Genomic DNA, 22,423 nt, shown 5'->3' with positions numbered 1-22,423 from the left:
TAATATTCAAGCCGAGCCTGGCTCGTGCCAAATCGGTTCCACCCATCTCTACAGTCATGGCCAAAAGTTTTGAGAATGATACAAATATTAATTTTTACAAAGTCTACTGCTTCAGTTTTCCTAATGGCAATTTGCATATACTCCAGAATGTTATAAAGAGTGATCAGCTTAACAGCAATTACTTGCAAAGTCAATAATTGCCTAGAAAATGAACTTTATCCCCCAAAACACATTTCAACATCATTGCAGCCCTGCCTTAAAAGGACCAGCAAACATCGTTTCAGTGATTGCTCCAGTAACACAGGTGTGGGTGTTGATGAGGACAGGGCTGGAGATCAATCTGTCATGATTAAGTAAGAATGACACTACTAGACACTTAGGAGGCTGGTGCTTGGCATCATTGTTTCTCTTCTGTTAACCATGGTTATCTCTAAAGAAACACATGCAGTAATCATTGTACTGCACAAAAATGGCCTAACAGGGAAGAGTATCGCAGCTAGAAAGATTGCACCTCAGTCAACAATCTATCGCATCATCAAGAACTTCAAGGAGAGAGGTTCCATTGTTGGCAAAAAGGCTCCAGGCCGCCCAAGAAAGACCAGCAAGCGCCAGGACCGTCTCTTAAAAGTGTTTCAGCTGCGGGATCGGGCTACCAGCAGTGCAGAGCTTGCTCAGGAATGGCAGCAGGCAGGTGTGAGTGCATCTGCACGCACTGTGAGGCGGAGACTCTTGGAGCAAGGCCTGGTCTCAAGGAGGGCAGCAAAGAAGCCACTTCTCTCCAGAAAAAACATCAGGGACAGACTGATATTCTGCAAAAGGTACAGGGAGTGGACTGCTGAGGACTGGGGTAAAGTCATTTTCTCTGATGAATCCCCTTTTCGATTGTTTGGGACATCTGGAAAACAGCTTATTGGGAGAAGACGAGGTGAGCGCTACCACCAGTCTTGTCTCATGCCAACTGTAAAGCATCCTGAAACCATTCATGTGTGGGGTTGCTTCTCAGCCAAGGGAATCGGCTCTCTCACAGTCTTGCCTAAAAACACAGCCATGAATAAAGAATGGGACCAGAATGTCCTCCAAGATCAACTTCTCCCAACCGTCCAAGAGCAGTTTGGCGATCAACAGTGCCTTTTACCAGCATGATGGAGCACCTTGCCATAAAGCAAAGGTGATAACTAAATGGCTCAGGGAACAAAACATAGAGATTTTGGGTCCATGGCCTGGAAACTCCCCAGATCTTAATCCCATTGAGAACTTGTGGTCAATCATCAAGAGACGGGTGGACAAACAAAAACCTACAAATTCTGACAAAATGCAAGCATTGATTGTGCAAGAATGGACTGCTATCAGTCAGGATTTGGTCCAGAAGTTGATTGAGAGCATGCCAGGGAGAATTGCAGAGGTCCTGAAGAAGAAGGGGCAACACTGCAAATATTGCAACGCTGCAGTAACTCATTCTAACTGTCAATATAAGCTTTTGTTACTCATAATATGATTGCAATTATATTTCTGTATGTGATAAAAACATCTGACAAACACACATAAAAACTAGAAGGCAGCAGATCATGTGAAAATAGAAGATTTGTGTCATTCTCAAAACTTTTGGCCATGACTGTAGTCTTAGTATGCACACACTTATCATGGCAGTAAGGCGGAGAGCAGAAGACGCTCATGGGCGGACACTTTTCAAACCCATTCAAATGGGTATTCCTACGTGTTAGTCAGTAAAAAAGGGTATCCAATGATAGGATTCCTCTAAAGGTTATCTGAGCCTAGTTTTCTCATTAATTATGTTATTACAAAGCAAAAAGGTTCTATTTCCACAGTAAAAGTGACGACATTTGATATTTTCTGAAACAATAAGGTTCTATCCCCAAAAGTCATTGCTTATATTAAAGTATAAACAATTTAGATGAAAAAACTCTTCCTATAATTACTTTCATTACTTATGTACTTATTTAACAATTATAATGTTTAAAACTTCAAGATCAATTTTCCGAAAAACAGGTTGTGTGGAGATAGAACCCATCTGCTCTAACACAGCTAATGTCTATTGCTTACATCACTTTTTATTTAAATCAGAGGTGAAACATCGAAACAAAATGGCAGTTCGGTACTTTTGATTTTCTTTCCAGCTACGAAGTTCACCCCAAGGGTAAAATATTTTATAGGTTTGTAGAGCGGACATTATCGGACACAGGAGTACCTAGTATGCATGTGATTCACAGTAATTTTCTACTTTTATATGTATTCTAGGCAAAGGGGTTATTTAGAACTTTTAATTTTTTATTTATTTTTCTTTTTTTACTATTTTATTAGCCCCCGCCTAGGGGGCTTGAACCTGCAATCATTTGATTGCAAGTCCCATAGACTGCAATACAAGTGTATTGCAGTCTATGGGAGAGTCTATACATTACTGTTGTGGCTGGTCACAGACCAGTCCCAATAGTAATATTACTATGATAGGCCTGGGAGCCTTCATTAGGAAATTGGTTGGCTCCTGCGAACTCGCCGCTCAGGAGCCGGCCTGCAACTAAAAAGATAGCAACAGGCCAGGGGGGAAATCTAATACCTTTGGGGGGGTGTTACAGGTACTAAAGCCACTCTGATCGCAGGCATTAGCTTTGGGTCTCCAGTATACATTACAGCGGATTCTCGATAGCTATGGCGACCAGAATCCGCTGTAAATGCATGGCGGATGCCGAGGAGGGTTCGTACTGGACAATCCCATGGTCCGCAGCATCGTCCCAGTCCTTCCGCTGCAGGAAGCCAGCAGTGGCAGGAGTTGGGCGATGCTGCGCCCACGCTGCTCCTCTCCCCAACACACATTCAGACTATATGGCACACTCACATTTTCCTCCCAAATTTGGAGGAAAAAAATGCGTCATATAGTCCAAAAAATATAGTATATGCACTAGACAATATCACCATTAAAAATTACAACTTGTCCTGTGAAAAACAAGTCCCCATACATCTACAGTGGACGAGTAATACAGTTCTGCCTGTTGTAAAAAAAAAGTAATGTAAAATCTCCATAATAGGCTCAGTAATAAAGGAGAAAGGATGGGACTTCAGCTCCATCTGTGTCCTGTACAATGCAGATGGAGGACAATGGTGAAGGATCATTCAGTCCCTGTCTCTGCTCACAGCAGATTAGAAGCAGCAGAGGAGATGTAGTGACATTGTACCTTCTGCTCCCAAACCACCGGAAGTAGAGATCAGAGTGGACTGCGGGGAACAGGGTGAGGTGAGTATTGCGTCTTTTTTATTTGTGCATTTTTCTATGGGGAACACTAGGATAACAATAATAATAATACATTTTATTTATATATAGCGCCAACATATTCCGCAGCGCTGTACAATTTGTAGGGTTCAAATGCAGACAAGAAAGATACATTACAAAGAAAGTCATTTCACACAATGGGACTGAGGGCCCTGCTCGCAAGAGCTTACAATCTATGAGGTGGTGGTGGTGGGGGGGGTGACACAAGAGGTAGCAGGGGCGGCATTGCTTATACAGTGGTCAGACACTTTTGTAATAGAGGTGACTGTCATTACACAAACATAAGACTTTATGAGCTGTCACCAGTCGTGTCCTGTAACATGTGGATGGAGCTTGGACATATAAAGTTAGCCTGAAATGGCATCATATCATGTGGGGAAATGTGGGAGTGGGGACAGAGGAGGGTCAAATTTTAGGGATTAAAATTATAGTACGGAAGGGTTTATATTAGGAATTGTGATAGGCCTGTCTGATAAGATGTGACTTTAGTTTGCGCTTGAAGCTGTAGAAATTGGGAGTTAATCTGATTGTCCGGGGTAGAGCATTCCAGAGAAGTGGTGCAGCTCGGGAGAAGTCTTGTTTACGAACGTTGGAGGTTCTGATAATAGAGGATGTAGGTGTTAGGTCATTAAGTGAACGGAGAGCACGGGTTGGGCGGTAGACAGAGATGAGGGAGGAAATGTATGGAGGTGCGGCATTATGGAGAGCCTTGTGGAGGAGGGGGATAACTTTATATTTTATTCTATAATGAATAGGCAGCCAATGTAGCGACTGGCACAGACCAGAGGCTTCGCTGTAGCGTCTAGCCTGATAGATGAGCCTGGCGACAGCATTATAGATTGTAGAGGGGAGAGTTTAGTGAGGGGAAGACCGATTAGTAAGGAGTTACAGTAGTCAAGGCGAGAATGAATCAGAGAGACAATAAGTGTTTTTAATGTATCTCTGGTAAGGAAAGGGTGTATTCTGGAGATGTTTTTGAGGTGAGGTGACATGAACGTGCGAGTGATTCAATATGAGGGGTGAAGGAAAGGTCTGCGTCAAACATGACCCCGAGGCAGTGGGCCTGCTGCCTAGGAGTTATAGTAAGGCCTGAGACTGCAATGGATATATCTATTAGATGGAGGAAACAGTAGTAGTTCAGTCTTAGAGAGATTTAGTTTCAGATAGAGCGAGGACATGATATTAGAGACGGCAGAGAGACAGTCACTGGTGTTCTGTATGAGTGCAGGGGTGATGTCACGGGAAGATGTGTATAATTGGGTGTCATCAGCATAAAGATGGTACCGGAAGCCAAATCTGGTGATAGGTTGTCCAATGGGGGCTGTGTAGAGATAAAAGAGCAGGGGGTCTAGGAGCACAATGAGGGGGAATTATACTGTGTGGGGAAATAAACAAGGAGGGACATTATAGTATCTGGGACATGAATGACTGGGACATTACACTGTGTGTTGACCACAATACCTTGTGTGGCTACTAAAGGGGCCAAATGGGACATGTGCGGTTTCATGTGGCTCAGTAATCCTGACAATGACTGTGACTATACACACACATTATATATATATATATACACTTACCTCCACCTGTACACTATATATATATATATAGGAGAGGAGGAATCCGACTGCTGTAGTCCTGGAAGAGCTAAAGGACCTGTGATGATGTTACAATCATGTGATCAGTGGGTGGAGTCAAGTGATCACATAATGAGGCGTTACCAGGTTACGTGCTCAGTGTACAGGACTCTGCTGTGCTGGATGAGCTGAAGTGTACGTGTCAGGATCAGTATCTAGTTATAGAGTGGATGTAGCAGAGCCGTGTGTGTATGATGTGCAGGGCCGGTTTTAGACAAAATGAGGCCCTGGGCAAAATTAAAAGTGGGACCCCAAATAATGAAATATTGTACATACAACATAGTCACATTCTGTTAATTCAATGTGTTGCGCTTCCTATCACTGGTACTTACAGGGGTGTTCTTAATGTAGTTTAAGTGGTTGTTTGTAAAATTGTAAGTTTTTTTTTGCCTTGGCAAACTAGTTGCTTGTGAGCCTTATCTTTAAAGATCAGGTGCTAAAGCAACAAGGCAGATGCCCTTCCCTATATACTAAAAAATATTTGTATACATACAGAGTTATCAAATAGGACTGCTATACCAGGACTAAATACTGTCACGTCAGCCACTGACCACTATACCAGGACTAAATACTGTCACGTCAGCCACTGACCACTATACCAGGACTAAATACTGTCACGTCACTCACTGACCGCTATACCAGGACTAAATACTGTCACGTCAGCCACTGACCGCTATATTAGGACTAAATACTGTCACGTCAGCCACTGACCACTATACCAGGACTAAATACTGTCACGTCAGCCACTGACCACTATACCAGGACTAAATACTGTCACGTCACCCACTGACCACTATACCAGGACTAAATACTGTCACATCAGCCACTGACTGCTATACCAGGACTAAATACTGTCACGTCACCCACTGACCGCTATACCAGGACTAAATACTGTCACGTCACTCACTGACCGCTATACCAGGACTAAATACTGTCACATCACTCACTGACCGCTATACCAGGACTAAATACTGTCACGTCACCCGCTATACCAGGACTAAATACTGTCACGTCACCCACTGACTGCTATACTAGGACTAAATACTGTCACATCACCCGCTATACCAGGACTAAATACTGTCACGTCACCCGCTGACCGCTATACCAGGACTAAATACTGTCATGTCACCCACTGTCCGCTATACCAGGACTAAATACTGTCACGTCACGCGCTGACCGCTATACCAGGACTAAATACTGTCACATCACCCGCTATACCAGGACTAAATACTGTCACGTCAGCCACTTACTGCAAGATTCCCCAAACAGGGAACTGAAGGAGTTGAAGTGCATGTAAAGAGAACCTTTCATGTCCTCAGAGATGTGCGGTATTATATATTGCTAGAAAACCAACTGAATTCAGTGAAGTGTCAACTTTGTTGGTATTCGCCATCATCAAGATATTGGTTCAGTTAGTTTCAGCACCGATATCTCTAACGCCCACTGACAGTACAAGGCTATGGAGCAGTACAGTCAGGAGGGTGTTCCTCACAGCCCAGGAATGAAGTTGGCGCTGGAGAGTTCTCTCACAGCATTGGGACGCCCCCAGTGCTCCTAGAGAACTAATTTGCATACTGTCGAAAACCGGGATTTCTACGGAATGGCAGCGTGGAAAAGACATCTAAAGGTAGGAGAGGAATAGCCTTTCTTAAGGCTATTCCTACGTGATAGGCAGAAAAAATTGAGTTTAAATGATAGGATCCCTTTAATCCCATCATGTCCCTCACATTAACCCCCGTGTGCCTCAATAAGAGTTACTGATATGTAAGGGACATAGAGGTAATAATAAGGTATCTTCATTATTAGTACCTCCATATATCTCACATATTAGTAGCCCTTATGTTAAGCACACAGGGGTTAATGTGAGGGACATGATGGGGTTAATTACCATTAATGTGAGGCACATGGAGTTACTAAAACTAAATAAATAACCCCAAATGCCTGACAGTAATAGGCATAGTAACTCCAGCATGTACCTGGTGTCTTTTGTTTACTTTCACTTTACCTCAGAGCTCCCCTCTGCTCCTTCTCTTCTGTGCAGTATGTAATGGCAGGAGCTCAGCAGAGTCCTTGTGCTGTATAGTGATAAGCTCCACCTCCTGGGTTTTCCTCACCCCCCTCATTGGTGCTCTATCAATATCTGCAGATTTCCAACCCCTGCTTTGATGCTTCAGCTGCACACTCTGTTCTCCAGACATATACTTTCTCTATATTAATAGGGGAAATATTCCACCGCCAGGGGGCCCCTGTATGTGCTGGGGCACTGGACAAATGCCCATTTTGCCCCCCCTTAATGCTGGCCCTGATCATGTATATGGAGCAGAGCTGTGTGTGTATGATGTGTATGCAGCAGAGCTGTGTGTGTATGATGTGTAAGGAGCAGAGCCGTGTGTGTATGATGTGTAAGGAGCAGAGCCGTGTGTGTATGATGTGTAAGGAGCAGAGCCGTGTGTGTATGATGTGTAAGGAGCAGAGCCGTGTGTGTATTATGTGTAAGGAGCAGAGCCATGTGTGTATGATGTGTAAGGAGCAGAGCCGTGTGTATGATGTGTAAGGAGCAGATCCGTGTGTGTATGTTGTGTATGGAGCAGAGCTGTGTGTGTATGATGTGTAAGGAGCAGAGCTGTGTGTGTATGATGTGTAAGGAGCAGAGCTGTGTGTGTATGATGTGTATGGAGCAGAGCTGTGTGTGTATGACGTGTATGGAGCAGACCTGTGTGTGTGATGTGTACGGAGCAGAGCTGCGTGTGTGTGTGATGTGTTTAGAGCAGAGCTGTGTGTGTATGATGTGTATGGAGCAGAGCTGTGTGTGTATGATGTGTACGGAGCAGAGCTGTGTTTGTGTGATGTGTTTAGAGCAGAGCTGTGTGTGTATGATGTGTATGGAGCAGAGCTGTGTGTGTATGACGTGTATAGAGCAGAGCTGTGTGTATATGATGTGTACGAAGAAGAGCTGTGTGTGTATATGATGTGTACAGAGCAGAGCTGTGTGTGTGTATGATGTGTATGGAGCAGAGCTGTGTGTGTATGATGTGTACGGAGCAGAGCTGTGTGTGTGTGATGTGTTTAGAGCAGAGCTGTGTGTGTATGATGTGTATGGAGCAGAGCTGTGTGTGTATGACGTGTATAGAGCAGATCTGTGTGTATATGATGTGTACAGAGCAGAGCTGTGTGTGTATATGATGTGTACGGAGCAGAGCTGTGTGTATGGTGTAGAGCTGTGTGTGTATGATGTGTACGGAGCTGAGCAGTGTGTGTATGATGTGTATAGAGCAGAGCTGTATGTGTATGGAGCAGAGCCAGGTCAGATTTACCCACTGGGGTACCATCAAATCCGGTACCGGTTGGCCCTGTGCCTTTAGGGAGCCCTACTGGACTTCCCCTGCATTTTATAGTGGGGGTCTGGTAACAGACCCTAGTTACTTACCTCTCCCAGCTCTTGCTCACGGCCTCTCCTCTTCATCTTCCAGGGGCCCACATGTGACTCTGTAGGTGTCCACCCCGGGGCTGTCATTAATACTCTCTGTAATTTTAACTATATTGGCATCTCCAGGACACTAGTTAAAATGCATCCTGCTGATGTGTTATCTTGTAAAACCGAAAGATAAGATAATCCTTTAATAGTCCCACAATGGGGAAATTCAGTGTGATACAGCATCATGGATAGTACAGTAGTATATAGCAAGAGAGAACACATACACGCTCATGGCAGATAGAGAGATACTAGTTATAAGACAAACATAACATCAAAGGAACAGAAAAATCATAAAGCATACCACGTTCCCTCTGTATGGGTCACATCATGACCAGTGTATTTCTATACAGGATAAACTAGAGAAAAATAAAAAACTGAAAAGAATACTCAATATAGATTTAAATATACTTTATTAATATAATGTTAAAAGCAGGGAAGGAAAGTAACCAAAAGACAAAAGGGGTCAACCTAAACACTGGAGACCGGTAACCAGGTAGGTGTCAACTGACATGCAATACCATCGAATCAATGGATTACCGGATAAATAACTGTTATAATCAGTGCTAAAGTATAGTAAATAGCCGGTTATTCAGAGCTATCAAAAGTTCCAAATGGAACATGACAAGTGTACCAATATATAATATATAGTGTGACAATATGAGCATATAATACAAATACAGGAATTAGTATAAGGCTGCCTTCACATGGAGTAATATAAAGCCGGCGTTACGAGCGCTCCCATTGAAGTGAATGGGAAGTGTTCGGGAGCCTTCCGCAGCGCTCGCGTGTACGGCTGTGAATGAAGATTTTTACAAGCCCGGCGTTACTCCATGTGAAGGCAGCCTAAGGGTGCATTCACACAATGTCTTTTGGCGCATAATGTGTCACGTCTACGCCGCAGGAGCTTTTGCGGGCCGTATACGCTCCCATTGATTTCAATGGGAGCCGGGATCGTATACGCGGCGCTATTTTGCGGCCGTGATTTTGCAACCGCAAAATAGCGCCGCGTATACGATCCCGGCTCCCATTGAAATCAATGGGAGTGTATACGGCCCGCAAAAGCTCCCACGGCGTAAACGTGCCAGGTTACGTGCCAAAAGACATTGTGTGAATGCACCCTAACAGTGTAAGAATCAGTACAATAGTCCAAAGTAAGGGTTAAATCAGCATGGTAGCAAATGAGCAGTGTATAGCCAGCTACCTACATAAGGTATAGCAAGCCTGTGGTGAGAAAAGAGCTGCATAAAGTCAACAGTAACGGTATATAATGGTGTATAGACTTACTGGGTAAATGGCAGCATATAGGGTAAAGCGTAACCACAGGCAGAAGTATAAAACAAGGTTGTAGGATAGAGTCAGTTAAGTGGCCCTAAATAGCAATGACACATACCCGTGGATGACTTAATCAGAGACCAGTGAGGGGAGACCCTACCCCAACGCACATTTCGGCGATGCCTTCTTCCGGGGCATCGCCGAAACGTGCGTTGGGGTAGGGTCTGTGCGAAGTGATGTTGATAATACAGTCCAACTGTGTTGGAGGACGCGAGGAGGGTGGCAGTATTTAGACATAACAGGTAGAATCAGTTATTTTGCAGAGGTGAGGGACAAATGCAGCTATCATGATAACTTGTGGTAGTTCCTTTGGTAGGTAGTAGGATCTCATGCTCACAGCTGATAGTTTGATATCTTGTATCAGCACTATTGTTCCTTAACCAAAAAAAATCCCCCAAAAGTGCACCATGTTTCATTGCAATCCCCCTCTTATCCTCTTACGCTGTCACATGTTCTAGCCGCCAGAAGAAGGCTGAAGCCATACAGGGAGACAGGGTGCTGATTATTCCTTCATACTATCTGCATCTCCTTGCCATGCTTCCTTAACTCATGGGGGGAATGGTAACAAAGGCTATAATAAAGTCTCCACGTGTCCACAGGAAAAAGAACTTCCAGTCAGCTGACCGTAGGCATCTTCCAAGCATAAACAATAGACGCCTAAAGATTTCCTTGAAAGAAGGAGTCTGCAATTTCATGCTAGTGTCTCCTCCATGCTTTGTCTGCCTCTCGTTGTCCATGCTCCCCTTAGCTTGTGGGGGGATGGTAACAAGGCTATAACAAAGCCTTCTGCATGTACACAGGAAGTTCCATTTAGACAACTGCAGGCATCTTCCAAGCATAAACAATAGACACAAAGGATAACTCCGCAGGTGTTATCATTCCAAATACTTAGCTATTCATAGTGCAAGGGTACTTGAGTAGAGGATTCTTGAAATACAGACAAAAAGAGTGAAAAGGAAAGATAAAGGTGGCCTTCAGCTTGCAGCATCTGCATCAGGCTGTCACTCACATGGTGCCATCTTGGAAAGAAAGACACCTCAGACTTGTGGTTTACAAGATGCCAAGAGACGAGATAAGATGTCTGTTTCTCAGCAAAGGCGGATGCAATAGCGTCACAACATCACTCCTCCTGTGCTGAGACACAAACGTCCTGTGTGTGATTACGGCGCATAGAGCGCAGCTTAAGAAGAGGAGGCGGCTGCTCCGTCCCCCTCCTTCAAAGGATCGCAGACAGGCAAATACAACTTTTATTTTTTTTTCTTTGTAAGGAGGATGGGAGGAGTATTTATGGGGCATTATAGATATAAAGGGGGGAATCATTTATATAAAGGGTAAGTGTGGGGCATTATACCTATAAAAGGTGGAATCATTAAAAGGGTTGTCCAGGGTAACCTTTTTTTTTATATTAAGCCAGGGAAGGGGAAAAAAAAATAAACAAAACACTCTCCTGTCCCTACTGCTCTGGTTTCTCCCGACTCGGTCCTGTCCTGCTGCTCTAGTGTTTTCTTCCTGGGAAAGTCCCTGCCGCATATTCCCACTGAGGCCAATCAGTGGCCCAAGGAAAGGGACAGGAGACGTCTCAGTGTGGCGAGGACTTCCACCCCCGGAGTGGCAACATCGGAACCCACTGGAAGACACTGAAGCACTGGAGACAGGCGAGTGTGTTTTTTAAAAAAAATAAAAATTCACCTTCCCTGGCCTACTATAAAAAGAGTAATTATCGGGTGTTATGGCTATAAAGGGGAGGAACATAGCTTCCTCACTAGAAATGACCCCGACAGTGCATTGGACAGAGGCAGCTGAATAAGATCACCTAAGAGAGCATTCTGTTATCTCCAGATCAACTATTGGCGGTGAATCCCATTTCTCAAATTGTTCCTCAGAAATAAGAAAAAGAAAGGTTTCACATTCCTTGGATAGTACAAAGGCTTTCTCCAGGTGCTTCCATTCAGCCATCAATGCTTTTTGAAACTTGCATCAACTGTAATTGCCCTAGGACCCCTAGAAGTGGACGCAGGAGCTTCCCCAGGATCAACATCAAGGTCACCTGACCTGACGGATTTAATAAGCTTCTGAATTTTTTTAAGAGCGTTTCCAGGTAGGAATCTATAGAGGAAGAATAGATCTCATCTAGATCTCAGAACTCCTCATCCAATTGTACTGCTGATCTAGATGGTACAGTGTGTCTGGGCCTCTTAGGATATAGAATCCTTTAGCTCCTTCATTGAGTCTTGGACATATTCCTTTACCCAAATTATCACATCTTTTATGGATGGATTATCAGAGGGACCCTTGAGACGATACTGACGGCAGGTGTTCTACTCATATCTGTCAGGGGGCAGTATCTCAAAAACTCTGCAGGAGAGATGTTTCCGTTTCGAAGATGTTTTTCTTCTAAAGGACTCACCATTACCAGAGGCCGAGGATGACATCTATTTAACTCCTTAAAGGGGTATTCCCACATCGCATACTCACCAGTCTTCGTTTCTTTGAAATCTTCTGTCTTCCGGTTTTGTTTCGTCATTGGTGGGCGGGGTCACATATGCAAAGCCAAGCGGCGAGATGCCGCCGGCCCTGCGTGCGCGCTCATACACCAGTCTAGCCTTCACAATGCAAATACAGACCCGACAGGGTGTCGGGTCTGTATTCACATTGTGAAGGCTAGACTGGACTATGAGCGTGCACGCATGGCCGGCGGCATCTCGCCGCTTGGCTTTGCATATGTGACCCCGGAATGGAGCGGAATAACAGCATCGCTTCTGCCACTGCTGGCTTCATGCAGGGCAGAAGCATAGCAATGTTGCTGGCTTCACCTGTGCCGGCGTCTCTGTCCCCGGCATCCGCCTCTCTATTACAGCGGATGCTGGGGACAGTTAGACGCCGGCACAGGTGAAGCCAGCAACATCGCTATGCTTCTGCCCTGCATGAAGCCAGCAGTGGCAGAAGCGATGCTGTTATTCCGCTCCTCCATTTGATGAAATTTGATGAAAATTTGGAAAAAAAGTCGCAATTTTCAAAATGTGAAATTCTCTGCTTTTCAGGCAGATAGTCATACCAACCAAATACATGAATAAACATTATCTCCCATATCTCTGCTTTACATTGGCATCATCTTTTGATTGTCTTTTAATTTATTTTGGACATTATAAAGCTTACAAGTGTAACAGCGATTTTCTAGATTTACAAGAAAATTCCCCAAGCTAATTTTTTAGGGACCACTTCAGATCTGAAGAGGATTATAAAAGCTTATATATTAGTAACCCCCATAAAGCACCACATTTTCCAAACTGCACCCCTCAAATAATTCAAAACAGCATTTGGGATGTTTGTTAACCCTTTAAGAATTTTATATAAGAATAAAAATAACATGGAGCTGAAATTTAGACATTAATTTTTTTTCACTAACACATTCATTTAGAGCTAAAACTAACACATTCACAAAGGGTTAAAGTAGAAAATACATCTCACAGTTTGTTATGCAATTGTTTTAGTACTCTAGGGGCTTTGCAAATGAGACATAGCGCCTGAAAACTACATCAAGGATAGGGATAAATACTTGAAAAATCACTCTTACTATTATTTTCAAACTGCAGAAGTGGTCTGGAGATTTTAGACTGGAGACTGGGCAGGAAGCAGACACACGTCGGGTGCGGGCCTGAGCTTACGTGGCCCGCTGCTGACTGTGGGCGGCCGCTGGAGCAGCGCTGCTGCCGATAGGTGAATGGTGAAGCAGCGTTGTCTCCAGGGCGGTGCTGGTTAGACCCTGACTCGAGTATAAGACAAGGGGGGCTTTTTCAGCATAAAACCTGTTCTGAAAAAGTTGGCTTATACTTGAGTATATACGGTAATCCATTAATTCATGGTTCAGTACTATAGACTGCAAGACACGGCATAGACATGTCTTGCAGTCTACAGAGGAAGTCAACCCACGCAGCTGCATAGGCTCACTTCCTCTAATCTCGCCGAGGGGGGTGCCAAGGGGAAAGGCAAGATGGCAGAAACCCTGGGATGCCAAAGGGTTGAAACGTACGGTCGGAGCTGAGCTATCAGTAACAGCTAATACTCGCTCCAGATCCCCACCAAAGTGTCTCTGAAGTGCCGGCCATAGTTTTACTATTGGCCGAACTTCAGAGTCTAGGACTACCAGCCGTCCACCAGTTAAGAAGCCCTGATTAATGCCTAAAATATTTACCACATTCATGAAAAAGAATATGGCTTCATCCCTGTGTGGATTCTCTGATGACTAACAAGATGAGATTTACATGTAAAACATTTCCCACATTCTGAGCATGAAAATGGCTTCTCTCCTGTATGAATTCTCTGATGTATCTCAAGATCTGATTTCAGGTTAAAACATTTCCCACAAACTAAGCATGAATATGGTTTCACTCCTGTGTGAATTCTCTGATGTATCACAAGATTTGATTTCTTATTGAAATTTTTCCCACATTCTGAACATGAATATGGCTTCTCCCCTGTGTGAGTTTTGTGATGTTTAGAAAGCTTTGATTTACATATAAAGTATTTCCCACACTCTGAACATGAAAATGGCTGCTCTCCAGTGTGAATTCTCTGATGTATTACAAGCTCCGATTTCTGTGTGAAACATTTCTCACACTCAGAGCATGAATATGGCTTCTCCCCTGTGTGAATTCTCTGATGTTTAATGAGATTTGATATATGGTTATAACTTTTCCCACATTCTGAACATGAATATGGCTTCTCCCCTGTGTGAATTCTCTGATGTGTAACAAGATTTGATTTACGTCTAAAACATTTTCCACATTCTGAACATGAATATGGCTTCTCCCCTGTGTGAACTATCTGATGATTAACAAGATTATATTTACATGTAAAACATTTCCCACATTCTGAACATGAATATGGTTTTTCTCCTATGTGAAGTTTTTGATGCCCAACACCCACTCTACATATTTTATCTTGCATCACAGATTGTGATGGATCATAAGATAAACCTTTGCTGTGAAGGGCTGAGGGTATATCTGGGATAATGACATGTTCTTCATATGTATCTTGTGTGATACCACCATCATCTGCTTTATAATCTGAAGATATGAGATGTCCCTCTGAGCTCCTGGTACAGTCATCTGCCGAGAACAAAAAATATTTTATTATTTATGAATAATGCAACTTCAAAAATTGTATTAATATTTTATACACTTGTAATAGAAAATGTTCCTACAAATTACAAAGCATGTTCCCAAATTCTGTTATTACCCGATTGTGAGCAAACAACCTGTACTTCTAGGAACATCAGTGGTAAATGGTCAGAGACTAAAAATCAAAGCAAGACTGGCTTATTGCCCAGAGTAACCACCAAAGTAACTTTCATTTTTCCAGAGCCAAATGTGCTTACATAGTGTGACATAAGATGGTGAAAGCAACAAAGTAAGACACAGCATTCTGCGAGTTGGAATTTCCAAAAACGGGGTCTGTTGTGACAATAAATTTGGTAAATGTGCTATCACTTCATTTCCTATCGCTGTATAATCTGCTCAGGATTTATATGAAGAAAAAACGTCAGTGTCTGTTTTCCATTCATTCACATTTAAGGCACTTAACCCTTTCCCGATATCCACTATAACAGTACGGCAGATGTCTGGTAATTAAATAAGGAAGACACTAAGGAGATGAGCGGCCACCATAGTCATCGAGTCTCCGCTGTATTATACAAAGACCCAGAAGCAATGCCTATACTGATCTCTAGCAATAAATCTCCCCCCAGCACCTCAGTCAAAGCTGACTTAGATGTTATTTTCTCAGGGGTGCATGGACGGAACTGTTTTGCGGTAGATTACAAGCCCCTGGAACAGTATCCGGGGTGGAAATCCATTGCCATGACAGCTAGAAGCCTATTGACGGATCCCAGGCTTGTCTTTGTATTACTGCTCTGTGCAGCCTGTAATAGATGTGCAGTAATTTTTTAAATGATTTAAGCTTGGTTGAACCCAAAGTGTTTGTTTGAAAAATTAATAATGAACCGGGCTCATTATGAACCAATTCCTCACCTTTAGTTACTACTCACCTGGCCAGTAACCTGTAGGAATGTCCTCCTTACACTTCTCATCACCCCTCACATATGTCTCCGGAACAATAATAATGTTCAGATCTTCACCCAGATGCAAAAGCTGTGAAACAAATATTGTAAAAGTCACCAGACGGATGGAGAAGTCACGTGGGATGTTTTATAGGAGAAGAAAAGATCATTCATTATCATGACCACCAAAAGTGACAGCAGGAGTTATCTGACCAAATAGCTGCAGGTCTCCTGGATAAATCCACCGTGTTGGTTCCTTATTCCAACCAGCAGCCTCCATAGCCAGAAAACTGTGAGAAGATCCAGACAACATGTCATGTCTATGGTCATCTTTATCCTGCCATCTCCACCTTTCTCATTACTCAAGTAGAAAACATCTAATACTGTGGGATAAAACCAGACTGACCACGAGACCTTCACAGCCCTTCTACAGGGCAGAGGAAGATTTCATGTCACCTTATCTCCATCTACCTGATCATCCTGGAGGACATTTTCTTCCTTACAGTCCTGTGGTAGAAGAGGACTGGGACATCTCTCCGGTGATGTTCTCTTACTGGATGGAACTGGAGGAAACACATACAGGGACTGAATTCATTCTTTCCATACAGATAATGAGAGGCCGTGTGTATTTAGTCATGTCTATTACCTGCTGATGTGAGGGGCTGCTGATCCTCCATCATCACCTCCTTGTACACATCTTTGTGTCCTTCTAAATACTCCCACTCCTCCATGGAGAAATAGACAGTGACATCCTGACACCTTATAGGAACCTGACAACACAATGATACAGTCATCAGCAGATCCCTTCATAGCGCTCCTGTATAATGTCCCAGCATTCCCAGCAGTGTCACCTCTCCAGTCAGCAGCTCAATCATCTTGTTGGTGAGTTCTAGGATCTTCTGTCCATTGATCTCCTCATGTATCAGGGAGTGAGGTGGAGGCCCCGGGATTGGGCTCAGGGTTCTCCCCCATCCTTCAGATACAGGAGCCTGACAGCGCCCACTAGAGGTCTTCTTCACTACTGTGTAATCCTGGTTATGGAGAGACACATTAATAAATATCACTCCATCCATTCCCAGAGTCCCTCACCTCTCCAGTCATATCATCTGTTATTACTATAGATAAGAATGATGTAATGTGACATCATCAGAATCTCTCACCTCTCCAGTAAGCTGGTACAGGATCTCTAAGGTGAGATGTAAAATTTTCTCCGCCATCTTGTCTTTATCCACTGAGAGGATCGTGAATGAAACATGAATGAAAAGAAGATAAGTCAAGAGATGGCGAAACACGCGTCGGGGCGTGTTTAAAGGGATTCAATCATTAAAATGCAATATTTTCTCCCTAAAAATGTAGAAATAGCTTTAAGAAAGGCTATTCTTCTGCTACCTTTTGATGCTTTCTCCGTGCCACCGTTCGGTAGAAATCTCAGTTTTCTTCTGTATGCAAATGAGTTCTCTCATAGCACTGAGGGTGTCCCCAATGCTTTGAGAGAAATCTCCAGCGCCGCCTCTATCTTCACCTCGAACAGCCTCTCCCTTTGTCTTCTTTGGGCACTCGCTTCAAACTTCTAGGCATGCACAGTCCGCTCTGCCATCAGGCCTTGGGCAGAGCTTACTGCGCATGCCTGCGGCAATTTTCCTGTGGCCACTTACACAGTAAGCTGGGGTAAGCGGCCACAAGAAAATGGTTGCAGGAATACGTAGTCGGCTCTGCCCGAGGCCTGATGGCAGAGTCAACTGCGCATGTCTAGAAGTTTGAAGCGAGCACCAGAAGAAGATGCAGGAAGAGGCTGTTCAAGGTGAAGATAGAGATGGTGGAATTTCTACCGAACAGCGGCGTGGAGAAGACATCTAAAGGTAGAAGAATAGCCTTTTTTAAAGGGGTTGTCCCATTACAAGGATCCTATCTATACTGCTTGTTAATGTGGATTTAAGACTTTTCCTAAATAAACTGCTTTGTTTGTCCACTATCTTACTTTATTCAATTCATTGTTGACACAGCCCTGACTTATCTGCTCAAAAGTCAAGTGATGTATCTGCCTGCTCTCAGGGGGGAGGGAGGAGGGGCTAAGTGCACGGGAGCGAGCCTATGTTTCTGGCTATTCCTGTGTCTACACCATGTGACCTAGCTTACTGCTTTCAGATAGGGGAGAGGAGCTGCTTTCATTTCTTCTGTTCTCCCAGTTATCAGGCTAGCTAATTCAATTGTGTTCATTATGGCAGAGACAGGCAGTCTCTGTATGTAACACAGAATGGAGTTGGTACTGCCTTTACTTCATAGTCCAATATGGGTGTGCGGAGCTACACACTAATTTGGGGGTGGAGCTAAACGGCAGGTTGCGTGTGAAATCCCGCCCACCAAATGATGCAAGAAACCAGGAAGAAAGAAGATTTTACAGCAGTGAAGACTGGTGAGTATGCGAGGTGGGAATACCCCTTTAAGACAGAGAATGTTAGTAGTTTATGAGGCTATGACTAAGGGGTAAGCATACCCAGAAACGCGTCAGCCAGATCCATATTATGGGTTTTTAAAAACACTTTTTGTGTGTCTTCACTGTCACGTTTGTTTGCATTGTACCTGCCCATTTTTACATAAAAGATTAAAAGTTAAATTTTAAAAGGACATCTCAGGAGTGCGGACTGGAATATATTTTTGTACAACTTGTATAACATTTACGGTGCCTGAATAGCCTTTTTAAAGGCTATTCATGCATGTGTGGGGCTCTATTAGTATAATTTTGCTGATAGAGCCCTTTTAAGCATGGGAATCAACAGTGACACAGCACAGCAAGTAGGTGGCCATGACAGTTTGTGGTCTAAGCCATAGCCTAATAGATTGTCTGACAGGTTATTACTGACGCAGTATATGGGGCCTCTAGTATGACAAAGATTTTGCAGGTAAACTACGTTGTGAATAGGTGATGTCAAGATATTGTACCGTCTGCTCGTAAACCACCGGAAGCAGAGATCAGAGTGGACTGCAGGGAGGAGGGGAAATGGGGGGAAATAGGGTGAGGGGATTGTTAGTTATTTTTTTATTTCTGCATTTTTCTATGGGGATCACAAGGAGAAGACATTATACTGTGGGGAGCACAATGAGGGGGCATTATACTGTGGGGAGCACAATGAGGGGGCATTATACTATGGGGAACTAAACAAGGCGGGACATTATAATATCTAGGACATAAATGACTGGGACATTACACTGTGTGTTGACCACAATGCCATGTCTGGGCTACTAAATGTAACATCTCTGCCTGTTCGGGTCACTGCGCCGCCCTCTGCTCGCATGCTGCGGCGTCGGAGGCGTGTGCAGTTTGACAATCTGCTTAAGGTTTTTAGTTGCACTGTGTGAACACGGCTCTAGTCCTTAATTGGATTTGCACCACACCCGTCTTCTGCCAAGGTTCCCTCTGTTCATTAAGTGGTTAATCTGTCTTGCCTGTGATTGACAGCTTTTCTTCCTGTCAGGTTCTGGGCGGGTTCTTCCTTCCCTATTTAGTCTTGGCTCACAGTCACACTGGTGCCGGTTATTGCCTCTAGCTTTCTGGTTTCTCTTGCGTTTATTTACTTGTATGCTGATCCTTGACCTCTGGCTTTCCTACTGACTATCCTCTTGACTCCGATTTGGCACTGCATCGCTCTCTTGTTACCGAACCCTGGCTACCTGACCTCCCTTTGTTGTTGTGCGTCTTGTCTGCGTTTTGTGTTTCACGTATTCAGGGAGGGTTTGTCCTCGTGGTTGTCGCCTATCACCTAGGATAGGGTCTGGCAATAGGAAGGGAAAGCGGGGGGCTTCAGTTTAGGGCTCACTGTCGCTTGTGCCCCTCCCTCCAGGGTTCACCAGCAGCTTCTGGGGAATTATCATCTGCTATTCCCTAACAGAATAACTGGCCTAAAACCTACATCCATTGCTTCCCTACAGATAAGCATGGATCCTATCCAGTGCCTTGCAGCAAAGTTGGAGGGATTGACAGGCCTGGTAGCTGAGCTTGCTAAACAGGTTCAGACCCTAACTGAGGCTGCTGCACCATCCCCAGCTGTTTTGGCACCTTATAAGGTCAAGATGCTACTCCCGGACCGTTTTTCAGGGGACCGTGCAAAATTTGAAACTTTCAGGGAGTCTTGTCGCCTGTACTTCCGTGTTAATCCACATGCTACTCAGGCCCAAATGGTGGGAGTGGTTATATCTCTTGGTACTATTCCGTTATCGGGCCAGCAGCAGCGCATTTCAGCACCAGCTTTCGGGACAGCAGTTCAGTTCAGCAGCGGGAATTACAATGACATCCGAGGACTGCTGGCCCGATGCTTGTGCCCAGTAGCCAGTACATCAATGACCCCCCCTCCATCTCCTCCTCCTTCCAGTGCTGCCCCCCAGCTCTCCTTACATCTACCCCGTACCCTCTCCCCGCCACATGACTAAGCCGATGCTGGCCCGATGATAGAGGCCGTGCTTGTGTGTAGTAGGCAGTACATCGATCGATGCCCTCATCCTCCTCTTCCTTCCAGTGCTGCCCCCCAGCTCTTCTTACATCTGCCCCGTACCCTCTCCCTGTAATAGGCCTCACCGTAAATCTTGAGCAATGAATGCTACTAGATAGCCGCCGGACGCTGCAGAAAGTTTGTCCCTCCGGCTCGCTGTAGCTCACCGTTCCTATAGTCGGCGTGTTTCTTGTCAGGGCCTGGATTGAGCCCCGGTGTCTTTCCTTTCGGTCTCGGTACTAGCGCTGAGGTGAGGCCTAGTCGTGTGGCGGGGAGAGGGTACGGGGAAGATGTAAGGAGAGCTGGGGGGCAGCACTGGCAGGAGGAGAAGGATGGGGGAGGGGGGTCATCGATGTACTGGTTACTGGGCACAAGCATCGGGCCAGCAGTCCTCGGATGTCATTGTAATTCCCGCTGCTGAACTGCTGTCCCGAAAGCTGCTGCTGAACTGCGCTGCTGCTGGCCCGATAACGGAATAGTACCTATCTCTTTTACAGGGGGACCCACAAGCTTGGGCCCTTAAACTCCCTGCTGAGGCTGAGGAGTGGGTTGATCTGGAAAAAAAATTTTAAGTCCCTGGGCTCTATCTATGCTGAGCCAGACCACATTGCGCTTGCGGAATCGCAACTCCTCACCATGCGGCAGGGAAAACGCTCTGCAGAGGAGTATTGCTCTGAGTTCCGTAAGTACAGTGTAACGGCAGGTTGGTGTGAGTCCGCGCTAAAGGCTCACTTTAAACAAGGACTAGAGCCGTGTTCACACAGTGCAACTAAAAACCTTAAGCAGATTGTCAAACTGCACACGCCTCCGGCGCCGCAGCATGCGAGCAGAGGGCGGCGCAGTGACCCGAACAGGCAGAGATGTTACACTAAAGGGGCAAATTTGGACATGTGTGGGCTGATGTGGCTCAGTAATCCTAACAATGACCGTGACTATACGCACACATTATATATATATATATATATATATATATATATATATATATATATATATATATATATACACACTTACCTCCACCTGTACACTATATATATATATATAGGAGAGGAGGAATCTACTGCTGTTGTCCTGGAAGAGCTAAAGGACCTGTGATGATGTCATAGACATGTGATCAGTGGGAGGAGTCAAGTGATCATATGATAAGATGTTACCGAGTTACTGCTGTGCTGGATGAGCTGCAGTGTACGTGTCAGTCAGGGCCATTTTAACCCACTGGTGGTCCCAGTGCAAAAGTTTTATAAGTGGGCCCCCCTCATCACCAACACTTATGCCGGGTTCATACGGGGTTTTTTGGTCCGGAATTTCAATGGGAGCCGTCTTTTTGGTTAGGATTTTAAGGCAGATACAGCCTCAAAATCCTGACCAAAATACCCCGTGTGAACTCAGCTTGAAACATACCCGACCCACCAAAATTAAAAATGGCCCCCACATAGTATAATTCCTTCTTACTGTCCCCATACAGTATATGTGGCCATGACCCTACACTTATAAATAATAGCCCCCCCTTATAAATAATATTTCCTGTTCACAGGTAACTGCCCCCTTATCGATAGTATTTATAAGGCGGTCATTATTTATAAGCAGGGGCAATTATTTAAAAGGGAACCTAAGGCTATATTCACACCAGTGCTGGAACTCCGTTCGAGGATTCTGTTCCCTTTCTGCTTGAAAAATGCAAAGAAAAAAACGCTGCAAGGCTTCTTCTAAATAATAGTCCCCTTTTATAACTAATAGCCCCCCTCCCTGTTATAAATAATAGTTCTACATTTACTAGAGAACTTTTATGTGGGACAAACTTATTTTTAAGGACTTTTTTAAGGGGGAACTATTGTTTATAATATTTTCCCATTTTAATAATATACTCCCCTTAGAAATAATAATTCCCCCTTTATAATCGGCCTCCTTAAAAATAATAGTTCCCCCATTATAGATAATACCCTCCTATAAATAATGTGTCCATGTAAAGAAGTAAGTGCCCCCTTTGCCTTTAAAACAAAAAACAATAAATCTTATACTCACCTTATCCCAATCCCCCGATGACTGGAGCAGCTGACATTTTCTCCAGTAGTTGCATTCTCGTGCCCGGTGCAGATGAAGCGATGTAGTGACGTCACCGCTTACTAGAGTCCACCACCACCTCCTTGGTCTTCCCAGCATTAA

The 22,423-nt window shown here is 44.3% G+C and overlaps 1 pseudogene; it reads right to left on the bottom strand.

Annotated features, from left to right (window-relative positions):
* LOC142209930 (uncharacterized) overlaps positions 1–22,423 on the bottom strand; it is a 520,021-nt pseudogene that overhangs the window by 38,602 nt on the left and 458,996 nt on the right.

This window comes from Leptodactylus fuscus, chromosome 6, assembly GCF_031893055.1.
Source record: "Leptodactylus fuscus isolate aLepFus1 chromosome 6, aLepFus1.hap2, whole genome shotgun sequence".
In the NCBI taxonomy this organism is placed as follows: Eukaryota; Metazoa; Chordata; class Amphibia; order Anura; family Leptodactylidae; genus Leptodactylus; species Leptodactylus fuscus.
Note: the sequence above shows the minus strand (reverse complement) of the source record. Positions and strands in the feature narration are given on the sequence as shown.